This window comes from Hippocampus guttulatus, chromosome 10 (assembly GCF_054856545.1).
Source record: "Hippocampus guttulatus isolate MCC_2025c chromosome 10, RoL_Hgut_1.0, whole genome shotgun sequence".
Lineage (NCBI taxonomy): Eukaryota > Metazoa > Chordata > Actinopteri > Syngnathiformes > Syngnathidae > Hippocampus > Hippocampus guttulatus.
This window is the reverse complement of record NC_141270.1, coordinates 17,307,454-17,325,827: the sequence shown is the minus strand read 5'-3', so window position 1 is coordinate 17,325,827 and position 18,374 is coordinate 17,307,454. Positions and strand designations below refer to the sequence as shown.

The 18,374-nt window shown below is 40.3% G+C and overlaps 1 long non-coding RNA gene across 1 annotated transcript; it reads left to right on the top strand.

The window, feature by feature from the left end:
• The first annotated feature begins 510 nt into the window (after positions 1-510).
• On the top strand, positions 511-18,203 carry LOC147199490 (uncharacterized). Its single transcript, XR_015101952.1, has 2 exons — positions 511-841; positions 15,169-18,203. It is a non-coding gene; the product is annotated as an uncharacterized LOC147199490 (long non-coding RNA).
• Positions 18,204-18,374: the final 171 nt, after the last annotated feature.

Here is an 18,374-nt window from a genome sequence, read left to right as displayed (position 1 = left end):
CTCAAATCCATCTATTAAAATGTCTTGAAGTTATGCAATTCCCCCTATAACAGGAATCCTGTATTGCTCGATAGAAAATGTTCGTCAATATTTATTTGCAGTCTTCAGTCTTCAGGCTGTCAAACGATTCTGACGAGAGTATTTTCATTGTATTTTGGGTTAATTTTGTGTGTAAACGATGAGTTTATGATGTGAGACATCTCTCAGAAGTACGATAAATTTTAATACATTATAGCTGGTCACCTGACAGCGCAACAGCACATTGATTTAAAAAATAAAAGCGATCTGTTGACAAACACTCTCCGTATAGGCCCATTGTACCATATTTGAAGAACTGGTTACAAATATACAGCAGATAGACAATTGAATCAAGGTCCATGGATTCTTATATTTTGTTCGTACGTTTTATATAACATTTTATTTTGACGACAACAATTTCAACCGGAAACTGAATAGCTTTTAGGCAAACATGCTAATGGGGCAAAGAACGCTATCATGACACCGGTAGGAAGGAGGAAGGGGCAGGACTGTCCACACTTGCACCAACAAAAACCTTTGGCAGTTTGACGACACGATCTCCCATAAGAAGTTGGCTGAGGACAAGACGAGATGTAAAATCGTTTTGAAGTAATCCGGAGAATTCACACTCGGTTCACCTTTTTACGATGGCGTTGTGAAGGACAAGTGACCAACAGCTTTGACAAAAGTGTGAAATTCGCATTTTATCCTTCAAACCGTTTTTACATTAATATCCCTTTCAAATAATCTAAGGGATGTAAATTGCCATACCATCCAAAGCCGCCCTTCTGCCCCAAATGTAATCGGAGGTCAAGTAATCATGGTGAGTTATCGTTAACTTTGGAATTTGTCAGTTTTCTGCACGTTTGCATTGTTTAAAAAAACAATAAGAATAATTTTAAAGAAGTTTGATAATACTGTATTCCCTTTTTAGTTACTGTAATAAATGCTGCCATGTTTTATTCATTCAACTTTTGATGTCTGTTAGTATTCTCCGTACTCCTCAATCTGTTTCCCGTGAATGACAGGAATGGTACGATGAACTATATTAGACATTTTGCAAAGTACAATTCTAATGTATTTGTTATTGGGTAAGAAACGTGGGTTCTTCACGACCCTTGATATATCTTTTGGGGGAGGGGGAGGGGGGTATGGATGTTACTTCTCTTCAGGCTTGTTTGGTTGACGATTTATCAGTTGTGACTGCCCCCCCCCCCTTAAAAAATCACTGAAACGTTTTTGCATGTTAATTTAAAGAACCGAATCAGTGAACGTAACCTTCAGAGTTCTGCATGTTCGTGCCTCTTCTTTTTTTTTTAGTCCCTTGGGACTCTGACTGCCCAGTCGAATAAGAGTTGGTAAGAAGCAGTGAGGGAAGTTTAGTATAATCCCAAGATCTAACAGAAGCCCAGTCAAGACAACTACTGATCTGTCTGTATGAAATACTCACACAATTTCAGATTTTGCTCAGCGCAACAGCATAATTCACAATAATTATCACTCCAGTTCTTTTTGTCAAATAGCTTTTAATATTGATGTGGTGTACTATTAATGCTCACGGGCACTTCTTTTAACTTAAGTGAAATTAATTACATCTTGACTTTGTGTGTGTGTGTGTGGGGGGGGTGGGGGGGGGGGGTGCACGCGATATATTGTTTGTGTTGATCCAGAGCTCTGACCCTCTGTGTTTGAGGAGGGGTCTCGGCCTTGCTGAGTTGACCTCAGCGTTGCCATGGAGATTACAAGAGTCACTTCCTGAATTCTCAGCCCATCCCAGGGTGTATTTGTCAGGGAGAATGAAAAGCTTGTCGAGGTGAATTCTATTTGAGTTGTATTATTCACAGACCAAACATGTAATGACTAAACACATTGCAGCCAAGTTAAGAGAGAGAATACAAAAGAAGACTTTCAGTGATAAAATCCATCCCCATTTTTAGTGACTACTCACTGATTCTTTATGTACGAGGTGCTACCCTCTGATTATGCCTACGTAATATCTATGTTTGTAACTTTTACTTTATTAAGCATTGGTAAAAATGACTTTAGAATTCTGACTTTAAATGGAATAATTAAGATGTAAAACTTTATCTTGATGTTGGACAGCCAACAGCTTGCAGTAATGCTCAGTTGAAGGTCATCTGGAGCTCAATAAAGAGATCTCACAAATAAAACAATTGTAATTGTGCATGTGGACAGGCAGGGGAAGTGTAACTGTCATAAAATGGACAGATGTGCCATTTTATGTCTTTCTCACTTTCCGTTTTGTGTTCAGTCTTGCTGTCGTTCCAGTTTTGCTTTTACTGCACACAAACTGTTCCTTTTGCTTTAAAAAGGTCAAACCTACAATGAAATATGACTGCACAAAAAAAAAAAAAGATTACCGGTTACTCTTCTAACCTCACTTGGTAGTATTGAATGTTCATCTCCTGGGGAAGTGTTTTCTGCAAGCTACTCAAAGGGTGTCAAGGAACATTAACCGGCTTTGTAATCCTTTAGGAGTCCTCAGTGTTAATAATCACAGTTCTGGTTACACAGACCACCAGCTCTGTTAGTGTTCAGGAAGCTGTTCGGAATATCCGGTGGCCTGTTAAATTGCTGACATGGACTGATGTACAAGGTCAACTTGTCAAGGATAAGAAAGCTGAGGGAAGGAAGAAAGGAGACTTTTCTGATAAAGAATGGAAACTTTTAAGAATTCTTATGTCAAGGCTAGTTGCAGGATTTGTTTTTAATGTCTTGAAGATTTGGACCTCTGCTGTTGTTAAAGTGTCCTTATCTGGTGCATTGACAATATATCAACCCACACTTAGTGGAAAGAGGGTTAAATAACTTAAGAAAATAATACATGAACAAAATGCTGTAATTTTTGTGAGGTTTTAAAAGTGTTCACTTCAAGATAAGTGGAAGCATATGGGGAGCCCTAATGCTCTTGCATACCCTCAGGCTTAATTGTGGAAAAGTCACGCTGTTGACATGAAGGCCATTCCAGGAAACCTGTAAATGTAAGACCCACTAAGCTGAGCTGTAACCAGCAGAACGGGCGTTCTACGTGACTCTACAAGAATCGAAGTACCCAAGTTACTAATTAAACTATTTTTGTATAAAGAGAAGTACCAGTGTTTCTGACAAAGGTTACAGTGTGTCAATGTGTGTTTTTTGTTGTCATAGAATGTATCAAGAAAAACACATATGCCCACTTTTGTTTGGGGGGCGGGGGGGGGGGGGTATGTATTTCAACAAAGCTGTAATTTTTTATGTTGTGAAAATAATAAGCCTTTGAAATAATTTAAAAAATACTGCTTTCCATGCCCTCTATTTTCCTGGAACTCAATGGAACAGCGCTTTGGTAGAAATAAACTCAAATTCAAATGAAGTTGGGATGTTACAGAAGAGGATTAGGGCCAATGAAAAAAAAAACAAGGTTGGCAAGATTTTCACTTTCATCTCAGAATCCTGACTTTATTCTCAGAGAATAAACAAAACAAGGTTGGCAAGATGAAAGTGAGAATCTTGCCAACCTTGTTTTGTTTTTGTTTTTGTTTTTTTCTTCTTCATTGGCCCTCATCCTCTTCCGTAGGATGTTGTGTAATATTGTGTAAAAACCCAAAAAACTAAATCACGCAATACTATGATTTGCAAATCCCTTTCAATCTATTTTGAATTGAATACACTCCAAAGGCAAGAAATGTCATGTTCAAACTGATCAACTTTGTTGTGGTTATTGGTATGGCGAGAGGTTTCAAATATTCACCCATTTTTAATTCGTTGTCTGCAACGCATTCCAAAAAAGCTGGTACAAGTGTAAAAAAAGATTGGTTGAGGACTGTCCCCAAGCAGAAAAACCACCTGTTTTGAACATTTCACAGGTGAACAGGTTTATTGGAAACTGGTGAGTGTCCTGACTGGACATAAAAGAAGCATCCCTGAAAGGCTCAGTGGTTTCACAAGAAAGGATAGGGCAAGGTTCACCACTTTGTGGGCAATTCATTTTGCAAAGGGGCTGCATGAGAAACTGAAACGCGTGCCGAGGGCCAAGCTTACACGTTAACCTGAATTTTGTCTCCATTATTGTTTTTAATCTACAGTATTTAGAAAAAAAGCCTATTGTCTTGTTTCAAAAATAGAAATGGTTTCGATTGTTATAAAAAACACACACACACACACACATTTTTCCAAAAATTATAAGTGGGCAGGGTGCCCTGGTGGTCCAGTGGTTCGCGTGTTGACCTCACAGTGCAGAGGTACCGAGTTCAATTCCTGCGCCGGCCTCCCTGTGTGGAGTTTGCATGTTCTCCCCGGGCCTGTGTGGGTTTTCTCCAGGTACTCCGGTTTCCTCCCACATTCCAAAAACATGCATGGCAGGCTGATTGAACACTTAAATTGTCCCTCGGTGTGAGTGTGAGCGCGCATGGTTGTTTGTCTCTGTGTGCCCTGCGATTGGCTGGCAACCGATTCAGGGTGTCCCCCACCTACTGCCTGAAGACAGCTGGGATAGGCTCCAGCACCCCCCTCAACCCTTGTGAGGATAAGCGGATCGGAAAATGAATGAATGAATATAAGGGGGCATTAAAATGATAATTCTCCACTTTAAAATTCTCACATTTATTTTGTGCAATAACTGCCAACTCGAATTTGACCTTCCAAGTCAGGGCTCTCACATAGTTAGATAAGAGACAAGTAGTGACAGTGATAGATAATGACACCATGATTACTTATAATACAACACGTATATACTGTACGATACTGTAGATCTGCATACAGTTATGTGCAGGAAATAAGAATTTTGCTAACATTAGGGCTACTGTTGTAATTTTTGCTCGTACTGTACCTTTTTTGGGGAAAAAATAGTTGCTAGTGAGGTCGGAAACGTTGCTAAATATAGCCAAAACGTTAAATTGGCAACAGTACAGACACGAATTCTGCCTTCCACATGTGCGCATAAATTGAAAGCACTGCATGTTTTACGTTTTACTTTGACTTCATGGTCACTCTTCAGGACGGTCAGAGACTGTGGGCTGGCTTGATATGGCCCCTCACCCATACTTTGACTAGATCTAATATAGCTTAACAGGTTGAGAAAAATGTTTATCAATGTATAATTGCAAAGAATTTTGGAATTTCATATATGGTCCATAAAATCATCAAAAGATTCAGACAATCTGGAATAATCTGTGCACGTGAGCAGCAAAATGGAAAACCAACATTAAATGCCAGTGACCTTCGCTCTCAGGCCGCAGTGCCTTAAAAACTGGCATAATTGTGTAAAGGACATCTTGATGTGGGCTCAGGAACACTTGAGAAAAACACTGTTAGTTTGTCACGACATCGACAAATGCACATTAAAACACTACCATGCAAAATGAAAACCAAATATTGTTTTAACAACGGAACGCCATACATTATATTATCAACCCCCATAAACGCCACCAGCTTTTTTGGGGCCAAGCTCATCCGAGATGGACTGAGGCAAAGTGGAAGTGTGTGCATTGGTCTGACGAGTCTGCATTTTAAATTGTTTTTGGAAATCATGGACATCCTGTCCTCCTGGGCAGAGAGGAAAATACTACCCAGATTTTTTTTTTATCAGTGCAAAATGTTAAAGCCAATAAATATATGGTATCGTGTGTGAGGTGTGTATTTGTGTCCATGGCACTACCTGCACATCTGTGAAAAGATAATTTATTGCTGAAAGTTAAAGTACATACTGAAACGCTGCCATCCAAGCTACGTTTTTTTCACGGACGTCCCTGCTTATTTCAGTTAGACAATGATAAGCCACATTCCACACGATACAACAGCTTGGCTTTAGACTGGCTTGCCAGCAGTCCAAACCTGTCTTTCATTGAAAATGTGTCGAATATTATGAAGTGTAAATTACGTCAACGGAGACCCTGGAGTGTTGAGTAACTTAGTTGTACATCAAGCAAGAATGAGAAACAATTCCACCTACAAAGCTTCAACAATTCGTGACCTCAGTTTCCAAACGTGTATTGAGTATTGTTCAAAGGGAAGGTGATGTAACAGAGTGGTAAACACGCCCTTACACCAGCTTTTTTGGAATGTGTTAACAGGCATCAAATTCAAAATACAGTAGGTGAATATTTACAAAATACAAGGAAGTTTCTTAGTTTGATCATGAAATATGTTGTTTTGTCGTATGTTCATTATACTGCAGTCTTTCAGGTGATTTACCACGAAAAAAAAAAGCTGTGAGACTTCAAAGTTTCTTTTCTGGCACATACTGTACAGCTAGAGGTCATGTGATATATTGCCCCATTATTGGCATTCAACCGGCATGCTGGCCCACTCATTGTGTTGGTCGCATTCATGAAAGAGAGGTGGATGAAAGAACAAACATATCTCTTTGGCAAGTTTACTATAAACAAAGCAAGAGTGAATTCACACAACCTTCGTGGTTACACAATGTCCTAAATACTGCAGCAATGCTGGAAGATGACAGTGGTCTCTTTTACAGAAATGCAGGTACAGTGGGTCCACCATCATGCAGTTGCGCTTGTTTGAACAGTTTCTTTACATCTCCGTGTAGTTCATACTGAACTGTGAGGTGTAACGGCTGTGTGTTAAAGAAACTAGTGTTGCGTTTTATTTGACATTCAAAAGTTAGCGGCTAAGCTTGAGGAGAAAGTATCTGGTTCTCGCCATGTCCCTACCTAGGGGATAGTGCTCAAAAGGTGCTGTCTGATTATATTTTTTAAATAGACATAACACCTGAAATTGTGTGTAAAATACTTAAATGCCCCAAACCCACTGAAAATGAATTTGGGGGTTCAAATGTATCACTGCACATCATCAAATCCCCAAATACCATGCCAATGTATCTGTGCAATGGCAAGATAAGAAGATAGCACCTCTGATGTGTCACTTGGGTTATGTTTTGAAAGTCTTGTGGATTATTTTTTTAAGTTACTAAAAGTTTTTCGGATGATTCAACGACCGCTTTGTACAAAAAAACTAAACAAACCCCCCAAAAATGTATACAGGCCTGCAATGGCAATCTGTAAAATAACAGTACAAACATGCACACTAACTCTTATTCTATGCAACTAGTCACTGCACTGTGTTCCTCCTCCATTCTTATTTACAGCTATGACTATTCACCACACTGGATATCTCTTACATTAACCAGCAACCATGGTCAATATTTGCACGAAAACAACAATTTTAAGCTTCAACTGTTGTCATGTATCGGTTAATTTGTAAGGAGGGTATGGATTCAGCTTTCGTTGCAACAAAAAAAAAAAACGTAAAAATTGCAAAGACTGTAGTTGTTGGAGGGATGCTGGTCCACTAGCTGGCGACTGTCAAGGTGCTCTTGACTACTGCACCGTCCCTGAACCCCACGACTCAAGTGTTGCAGTACTGTTTGTGCACGTGTTCAACTCTGAATCTCCATGGATTTCTGTATTTGCGATCTGGCTCTCTGCGCGGTCTGCAACACAAAATGTGCAACAGAGTGTATGTTGATTTTCCCCTCGTTGGCTCATAATGAGTGTAATTAAAAAAAAAAAACATTCTTCCCAGTTTTGAGGAAAAGACTATCTTTTGTAATTGGAACCTATAACTGAATTCAACAAATGTGTTGCTCACATTGCTTGTCTGCCACTGCCTTGCTTTTGATTCAATTGTAATTAAAGTGTTTATTTGGTGACTGATAAAAATTTTAGTGTATCCTCCCTAACCAAACAACCCGCACACTTTTCTTAACTGGAGTTTTAATGCTTCAGGAAATAGTTGCCATTAGGAAACAATTCAATATTTGGCATTAAGCATTTCTTACGGTAGAATAACATTAACGTGAATACCTACCTGACTTCATCAGCATTCAAACTACAAGGCCATAAGCACCGCTGTCCTATTAGTTCAAGCTCTCACTTTACAGCATTCTAAATTCACGAGAAAAGATATTGTGCATTTACATTATCTATTCTAATTGGAAAACCAAAGCAAGTCTGTGTAATCTAATGGAGATCTTCCAAGAATTTAGTTTCAGATTAACTACTATGTATACCATACTACATATGGTCAGGTCCACACCTCTGGCAATGACAAATTCCCATAAAATGTGTTGGCTCATCCGGCACGGCGCTAAACTTGGGGGAGGGGGTGCTCTAGCCCTGTCAGAAATCTGGGTAGCCCCGGCTAAGCCCCTCCAGCATTTACATTTCAAACTTTTTTTAATTCAATTTAAAAACATGAAGAAGTTTACATGTCCAATCCAATCCCTGATTCCGTGTTTTTTGGACCTGTGCCCCATTTGTGCTTGGGAGGATAGGGCAGGGGACGGGGAAGTCTTTGATGTACTTGTGTGTTTGGTTAGAGATTTTTCCATTGCCTTAAGTTGTGGTCACTTGTCTTCACCTAAGGTACAATTACAGGTTAACATACTTTTTTATCTTTTCTCCACTAAGCCGCAGGAGAGGGGGGAAAAAACCTACTGGCGCTGTGCTTGTGCCTCATAATTTCAATTCCAAATAAAAAGATGAATTGAAAGTATTGATAATGCCTACTGACCGAAGACTGCTGGGATAGGCTCCAGCACCCCCCGCGACGCTCGTGAGGATAAAGCGGTTCGGAAGATGAAGATAATCAATCACTCAAGTATGAGATGGAACTGCACAGAGGCAAAAAGTAATGTCACTGCAGCTGAATGATCGAGTATTCCTAAAACAAAGTGATTTAACTGATCACTGTAAGATCCAAAAATGTTTGGTCAAGGTATCATGAGCAATTTGCTGAACCGTGCAGAGAGTATTCCCACAAGTATTTTGTGCAACTATTTTGGGAAACACGTTTTTAAAATATGTGAGGTAGTCATCGCGCCCGTCCCTAATACATTACAATTATAATTATGTCATATTAATTGGTGCGGAAAAAAAAGTATTGGCGCCAGCTGACTTTTTTCTTCACCTGCAACTGGTCAAGTCCCAAATCGTACTGTCGCAGTGTCAAGTTGTTAGCGTTTATTGGATTAATTAAAAAGTGAATGCATAAGTGTTTTTTTTTAATTAATTAAAAAATAAATTCATGAAAAAAAATGCTCCTTTACACGAGCCTGTATGAGTCACGCACACATCATTGGCTAAGATCATGTTTAACTTCCGGATCCACTACGCAAGTTAATTTCTCTTTTAAAAGAAACACATTTTCCAAATGAATATCTATGGAATTCTCTTGTGTCAGGAAAACTGCAATCCGGAAATTAGGGCCACCTTCAGACTTCACCGAATCACACCACTTTGGTAGTTGCACACGAATTTCCAGATTACACATGGCGGGTGAGTCAGCAGCATAGACACGAGAAAGTCGCCTAAGAAATTGACTTTAGCGCAAACGTGTTTTGTGACGGTGACGCAAAGGCTCCAGTGTTGACTAAGTTATCAGTTATTTTTTAAGAAGGTTATCACAATATTGGGCAACATCAATATTGTAACATCTGCAACAATTGCAACAAAGTACACATCTGAAATGTGACAACTGTAAAGTATCACTTCGTCATGCATGAGCCAGCATGAATGTTGGCTGATAAGACATGCGCTTTGTATTTCGCATTTCCCCATGCAAAGGAAACTTACTGCAGGTCAGTGTAGAACCTTGTCCATGAGGACCACTGAACGTTATATTTAATCTCAGTTGTTTAGCAATAATTGTTTTGTGGTATCTGAGTAAGATTATTATACCCGCAAGTAGGTTTGGTTCTCTTTCTTGTGTAAAAAAAAAAAATAATAATTAAAAAAATTAATATCACCAAACTGTACTTTTAAAAAGAATCTGACGTCATGCATCTGATTAACCTTTGCTGCAAAAATAAATAAATAAAATAAAACTCGACTGATCATTGAGTCGCTGTCATATATAGTGCCAGGCAATGAGGTCATACTGGAGATTGCATTGAACCCTTCAAATACTGCGAGGGAAGGGGACGTTAGGAGTGACACCTGCTCTTTTTTGACTCATGCTTTCTTTCTCGTTAGGCAGTTTTCTGTGTTTTACCACGTCTCTCGCTTTCTCTCTCTCACTCTCTCACTCGCTCCCCCCCATTCTGCATTTGCCGGTTGCCAAGAATCTGAGGAATGCAGGAATCCAATGTTCTGATAAAGTTTGCTTTGTTCCCCAAGAGACCTTTTTGTGTGTGTGTGCGCACGCGCGTGTGTGTGAAAGAGAGAGTAAGTTTTATCCTGAAATGTTGGATGCCGTCGGGTCTTACAATATAATACAATACAATACATGCTGATTTATATAGCGCTTTCACAACAGCGGCAGCTGTAACAAAGCGCTTAACAAAACAGTTAACATAAAGTAAAATAATAAACACAACACATAACATAAAACACCGACAGTCGTGCAGTCCTAACCACTTATCCGTCACACGCTTTGTTGTTTGAAGCAGTTTGAGATGAAAGAAGAGAGAATCAAAGTGTCCTTTAACCAGTGGATCAGAGACGTCATGCTCAAAATGTGCACACGTCGGCTACAAGTTTCAAAGTCAACAAGAAGCTGTAGCATCCATTGACGAAAAAAGAGATTGGTTCACTTCTCCAGTCCCATGGAAATCCATTTCAATTCCAAGCGGCGACTCTCGGTTGCAAATACGCATCGGCGCGCTGCGCCAACGCTCCTCTCTCCTCATCCTCAACTTCAGCAGCCATCCATCCAGCCGCACCAACGCCGACTGTCCAGCAGCGCCGACATATCCACTGAACAAAACGGGGTTGTGAAAAATGCTGCCCATTACAGGCGCAAAAAACACAAGCGCCCCAGGTCTGTCCAGCACCGACAGTCAATGGCGCCGACATTCCTCCCAATCAAAATCTGTGCTGGTAAAGGCGTGCTGCCGAGAAGGCGCAACCACCAAGCACAGATACTTCTCCTTTGACGAATGTCGTGGCCAAAAGACGCTGAAAACAGTCCATATCAGGTCCACACGATGAAACAACAAACAACATGTGACAAAACAAAAGACAAAAACACCAAAAAAGAACAAAAAAGCAAGGCTCTTGAAGAGCACTTGCCGAAGGCTGTTGACTCGGGCGCCATCTTGGGGAAAAAAAATTACGCATGTGAAAGCAAAGCAACGGCCTGCTGTGAACACATACAGTACATACACGATGTACAAACCCAAATCCACTGACATCGGGACGCTGTGTTAAGCATAAATAACAAATCATGTTCGACCTACTGTATATTCAATTGGACACAGTTGAAAAACAAGATATTCCGTGTTCACGTTGATAATCTTAAACGCCCATGCGGTGATATCCTTTCCACGTTGATGTTGGTTTTTGATGCAGTGACGCCTGAGGGTTCGTAGGTCACACGCATTCAATGTTGGTTTTCAGCCTTGCTGCTTCCATGTCGTGATTTGTCCAGATTCTCTGTACCTTTTGATTGTGGACTATCGATGATGGGGCGGCATGGCTCATGTGGTAGAGTGGTTGTTTCTCAACCCATAGGTTGGGGGTTCAATCTATTGCTACATGGTCAAAATGAGCAAGGTACTGAACCCAAAGTTGCTGCAATATCAATAGCTAAATGAGGGAACAGTGTGAAGCGCTTTGAGTACCAAAGGTAGAAAAGCGCTACAGTATATAAGTGACATCCCATTGACCAAATCCCTCACTTCCTTGAGGAACATTGCCCTTAAACTGTTTTACTATTTTCTCATGCAGTTGTTCACAAAGGGGTGCAACTCACCACATCTTTGCATGTGAATGACTGAGCAAATCAAAGACGTTTTTTGTTTGTTCTTTTTTAACCCAATCATGTCATCCACCTGTTCCCAGTTAGCCTGTTGACCTGTAGGATGCTCCAAACAGGTGTTTGATGAGCATTCCTCAACAGAGTCTTTTTTTTTCCCCACCTGTCGCAGCTTTTTGGGAAGGTATTGCAGTTATAAAATTCTCAGTTAATAATTACTTGCTTAAAAACTATGAAGTTGATCAATTTCCACGTTAAATATCTTGTCGTGAATTCAATGAAATATGGGTGAATGTGACTTGCAAATCATTGTATTGTTTTTATAAATGTTGAACACAACTCATCTTCATTGGAATTGGGTTTGTACATGCGGTTCTGTTCCTCCAATTAGTCTTCAATAACATGTCCTTTTGTATAAGTATGAGCCTTCCTGAGGCATTATGTTTGCACTGCATTGTCAAGCACCCATTGTGACTTTTCGCAGAGGCCTCAGCTTGGAGTTAAGAGCATTCAGACAATGAGGCACAAAATGTTGCGTGCTCCTTAGTTCCCAGGGGGAGGGACAGGACAGCCCCTGTCTAAAATTCTGCTGAGTCTTTCCAGCTCATTTAATGGCTTCTCCTGATGGTTGTTGTTCATGTAGTTGTAGAGTTCAAGCTAATGAGAAATACCACTCCTCAACCATTTCAAAGCAGGAGTTTGCAACGCTTGAATCGTGAATCCTATGTCAGCAGGATCAGTTGTTGTTATCCAAATCCAATGATTTAGGTTAAAGGCCACTTGAGACCTACAGTACTCAAGTCAACTCAACTGTATTTATAGAGCACTTTAAAACAATCACCGCTGCTTGCAAAGTGCTCTACATGGAGCAAAAATAATTCATACAACAAACAATAAATTAATAACGGGACAGCAGAAACTACAAAACCAGTCAAATTAAAAATCAAGTCTCATGCTGAGTCAAACGCCAAGGAATTAGAATGATTTTTAAAGATGGGCAGCGAGGGGGCTTGCCTCACAGTAGATCTTATTCATAATGACCTTAATAGTGTTTATCTATACCATTTTCTCTTGACTGGGGGGAGCAGAGGGCGATGTTCCGGCAGTTACACAGCACAGAGGAAGGAGGCAAACCAGTAATGCAAGCGAGCCATCGTAACATTTGACACATAGGATATGCGTTGAATATCCTGTATATGAAATTCAACGGGTGGCATGGTGGTGGACTGGTGAGCACGTCGGCCTCACAGTGCAGAGGTGCAGGAAAAGCAGTCAAATGTCAATTTTATTGACAGTACAAAGTCAGAGTCAAGTGTCTGTAACAAAACAAATGATATTAATGAAGGCGGCAGCGTCTCGAATGCAACGGTTGCCGTTGATGTTCGAGAGGATGCGTTTTAGCAAGGCCGGCCGCTCCTGAGAGAATCTTCTCCCAAACACGCCAGATAAAATCTGGCAGAAGAAACCGGATCGCACCTCAAGGCTGAGATACTTGATGCTTCTCAACACCACGCTTAACTATGGTTATCTGTTATCTGGATGCAGTTTTTTTGTTGTTGATGAATTCATAGAAGCAACAAAAAATCTGAAGAGCTATTTAGCAGCCAAGAGAGCCGTCTTTTTTTAGTGAGCCAAGCCAAAAGAGCCTGTTCTCTAAAAAGAGCCATAGTTGCTATCAACAGACAGCAGCAAACACAAACAGCACATGATGGATTTTGTTACATACCGGTACATTAAAAGTAGTGCAAAAGTTATGAATGCAGTAAGAATTAAAAAGCACAGTAAAATGCAACTTGTTTGGTTTGAGGTTTAGCAACATCAGATTAATCATTCACTCTCACTAGTAGAATGCTTTTCACGAGAACACAAACCTCCAAGGAAACAATTTTTTTGTGCCGTATTAAAAAAACAAACATTTTCTGTTATGTTCAAATAATCTGTTATTCCCTTGACTCAGTTGGACAGCGTGCACTGTAGTGCTCATGCTCTGTTAGTGACCCTTCATGACTGTTGACGCAGCATTGGACGGATTAGATGTCGATCATTTTCGAAGCACTACCGATTGGTTGCTGAGATGGTATGTATTTTTCTCCTCAGAATTTTAAACAGGCTTTTGTTGCACATGCTGTAGTAATCTATATAAATGAGCATGTATTGTATTGTATCAGGTTGAGGAACTATCTCACCAAGTTTGTCTTCTTCGGGTATCCGTAGCAGAAAGGTGGTGATGAAACATCCTGTAGGGGAGGAATCCCCTGTGGAATATAATTTGCGATTCCTTCACTTCCATTTACACTTGTTTTAAATTACGGCGATGTGATGGAACTTTTTTTTTCAGATGATTGAAATTAATCATGTTTTTTTTAAATCAAGTGTTTCCACACTGTCCCTTGCAGGATTTGTGATGGGATTTTATTTTATTTTTTCTCAATCACAAAAACAATAAATACTGACCAGCAGAACAAATTCCCACTGTATTTAATACTTTCTCGTGAGAGCCATGCTGTATATACATACCATCCTTCAACCAGGAGTCAATGTGAAAGGGGTGTGAAGGAGACAATGAGCAGAAAGGGGAACTGCAATTTCTGTTTTTGTGTGTGTCTTCATGGGGATGTCAAAAGGGCACGATGGGAGTTCTTCACAATCCTTCGCGTGTGAAATGTACCTATAATTTAATTTCTTGTTTGCTTGCGCGCATGTGTGTATGTGTGTGTGTGTGTGTGTGTGTGTGTGTGCCCGCACGTGCGCGCAGACGTGTTAGAGTGTGCATGATGGCTAAACAGAAGTTGAGAAGTGTTTACATGGTAAATATGTGCATGTGTGTGGGATGGGAGTTTCAGGCTGTGGAATGTCACATGCTGACAAAATGCTTACTGAACAACAATGTGAAGGAAAGAGCCAGAGTGGAAACCAACAACTCTGCTGGTCTTTTGCATTTTTTTTTTAAAGCTTATGCTTCGCTTTGAAACAACTGATATTTTTATGTACCTTTTTTTGTGTAAAGGGGATGGGGGTATTAAAAAGTCTAAACTGTCACTATTGGAGACAAGCAATATCACCCAGAATCTTAACAGCAAAATAAAATATCTTCAGGAAGTCCTTGTCAAAAGCGGCAGTGCCTATCTTTTTTTTTTTAATCGTTGCCAAAACACTGGTAGAATCTGTGAACTATATTAAATGGCACTTGCTTTCATTTTATTATTTTTATTATTATGAAGAAGAAAACATTTTGCAGGTAAGGTCCGCAAGCAGAGACTGAAATCGTGCTGCCCTTTCCCATGTTTGAAAGGAAGCATCTTTTCATTTCTCCCGATTGTTGTTCATAGAGTGTGTTCATTGGTAGCCCGTGAAAAATGTATTTTGGGAACACAGTGTTTGCAGTGCTTTGTTCTCCGCTCATCAAGACAAATCATGAACTTTTGTGTCTTTCAGGCCTCTTCTGCATGAGACTACGGGAGCATCAGGCCAGGCCAGTGGAATCATAGACTAACTGGTCCTCACAGTAGTGTTGGTTTCAAATACATGATGGATATTGTTACGCTTGTTGGATGGAGATATTCTTGCAAGCTTCACCAGGTTGTTTGGCAGTCAGGCTACTGTAAACATCCTTGACTGGAAGCTGGTGTCGGGTCTTGGAGCTTTCAGTCGGATGTTTGCAGCAGCCACCTGCTAGTACCATCTTACGGGCACTGGACACTTCCATAACACACTTGGTTGGGGATAAACGGACATTTAAAATGCTCTTCTATTGGTGTTGTCCTTCATGCGATCAAATAGGAAGAAAGCTTGCCGCATGTGTTGAACAATTTGGTAGACCAGTTTCCGTCAAGCTGGGCTTTCTGGCGCAGCATAGGAAGTGTTGTAGGAGATGTGCCTGGCGCAGTGACAATTTAGTGGCAGAAAATTCATCAAAACTGAGGACTGCTCGGACCACGTCCAAGATAGACAGCTGGTCTCCATTGACATACATAAATACGTGAACAGTGGGCATCAAACCCTCTGAATCATTGTAGAAATATATTAATTAATTTTTTATAATAATAATAATTATTATTATTATAATAATAATAATAATAATTATTATTATTCATCCATCCATTTTCTAATTTGCTTATCCTCACGACGGTCGCGGGCGTGCTGGAGCCTATCCCAGCTATCTTCAGGCGGTAAGCAGGGGACACCCTGAACCAGTTGCCAGCCAGAGACGAACAGCCATCCGTGCTCACACTAACCCCTCGGGACAAATTAGAGTGTTCCATTAACCTGCCATGCATGTTTTTGGAATGTGAGAGGAAACCAAAGTACCCGGAGAAAACCCACGCAGGCCCGGGGAGAACATGCAAACTCCATATAGGAAGGCCGGAGCCGGAATTGAACCCTGCACCTCTGCACTGTGAGGCCGATGTGCTACCCAGTCGTCCACCGTGCGACCCAATTATTATTATTATTATTATTAGTCATAGTATTAGTAGTAGTATATGTTTTCAATCACACTCCTGGGTGATACAGCGATGATGATCACTTCAATGATAGCTCCAATATCCCCCGCCGTGACGAGACAATACTTAAAGGGAATGAGAGGAGCTGCTTTGATTGGCCATGATTTAAGTCAGTTCTGACCACTCCCACAACGGTTCAACCCTTCTCTCTCAGATCCGCCAATATCTGCCCATGTACATTACGTACCGCACACATTTATTGCATTCATAAAAATAGAGCCCTTGTCTGTTTTTTTTTCTTTTTTTAACCCAAGCCCAAAATCTGCACAAAAATCAGTAGACTGTAGTAATTTTTTAAGGTTTTTCCAGACTATTCTTGGCTCAAATGACATGAGCCAAGAATTCCTCCAGGCTAAAGCAGGACTGATTTTTCTGCTTTATATGGCCCAAAAAGTTACTGTGTACTTATAATTTGTTGTTTGTTGTTGTTTATTGTTTATTGAGCATATATAGTATACACAATAACAGGTTGACAAAAGTCAAGCAAAAATTATGTAAGGAAAATTAGAAAGTAGATAAAAGAAGAAAACACACATCATCACAGTTGTATGCTCAAGGGAGTAGGAAGAAGTAATAATTTTTGTTATTGTAATAATTTCTCTTCCAACAGACAAGAAATAGTTGTCATTCATTTTGAAATACAGCAAATGAATTGTTCGTCAATTGCTCATGCATTTTGCTTATGTCAGAAGTTTCAGTTGTAGCTTGGCAGAACCTTTTTTCTTGGGGGTGGGGGGTTCATTCATGGTCATTTGACTTTTTTTCTTTCTCTTTCCTTTTCCCTTCAGATACTCCGACCTTTATCCTAAACAAAGAGCAAAGAGACACTGTTTATTTATTTATTTATTTGCAGATAAAAAGGATAGGTTAACCACGAGGCCATCTGCTGAAACCTGTATGGCACTGGTGCTTTATTTTAGAAATATCAATCCGCCAAAGCAAGCAAAGTGAATATCAAAAGTAAAATCTTACACAGACTGTTGAGCGGAAACGTGTGATTGCATGCAGTAGATACTTATCTGTTCCCAGTGGATGGGAGTGGCCTCCATCCTCTTGAGAGACAAGAACACAGATTAAACAAAAACAGCGGTAAAAGTTTGAATATTGATTGATGTCTGCGCCCATTCGTCGCGCTGTGCAACACACAACGGGACCTCAGACGTGGAAGGAAGGACGGAAGGAAGTAGGTGTGCCGTTATTGCAAACAATTTTCCCGCCACATCCATCACGTCGTGCTGTGGTTCTTGCAGGTTTCGTTGAAACACTTCTCTGCTCTCTTCAGTGGTTATGGAAAAACTCGGGGAAACAACTTACTCAGAAAATACTGTCCAGTATCAGATAATGCGTCTATTTGCACATGAACGAAGAGCAAGTAAATCAGGCATGTTTTCTTGGATGTTTGTTCCTTTTTTAGAGAGGGGGGGCGGGGGGTGAATGTGTCTCACTTCAATACGGTGACTGCTGAGTTGCAGGAAGTGTAAACATCCTACACTCTCGGCATCCACCCCCTGGTGGCCGGGAGTGGGCCTGTTTGCACTGCATGGCTCAGGAATTCAGCTCCCGGTTGGGACTAGAGAGAGCGTATAGGTGATTATTTATTCCTGTGCTTGGGGCAAATCACACAATAGGCGCATCCTGTTTATACTGTGCACCTAATGTTATACTTTCTCATGTTAACATGATTTAGAAGGATGGGGGAAAAGCCCATATAATCAAAACGGGTTGACAAATTGTTTTGCAGGGATCGCATATTATGACATATTCTACAAATGAAATAAACAGAAAAGACTAAATAGTTTGATTCGTGTTCTAATGAAGTCCCACATCCGTTAAATGTATCACTGCCGTCTTTGGTGAGGCATTGAAAATATGAAAATGAATGCTGTTTATGAATTATAATGTGCAAAACGTACAGAGATGCTGCTGATCTGAATGTTATGGCTTCCAAATAAAATGGGTTGGAACATTTTTGGCGCCTTGATTTTTTTTCTTCTTTGAACAATATTGTAATCATACCATTAATCATGTTACAAAAACTGAGACAATGAACCAAAGTGGGGGGGGGGGGGGGGGGGGTTGGCCATCGGGAATTTCAGAAAAATGTTTGGATTTTCCCCGAACGGCCGGTCTATTTCCAGG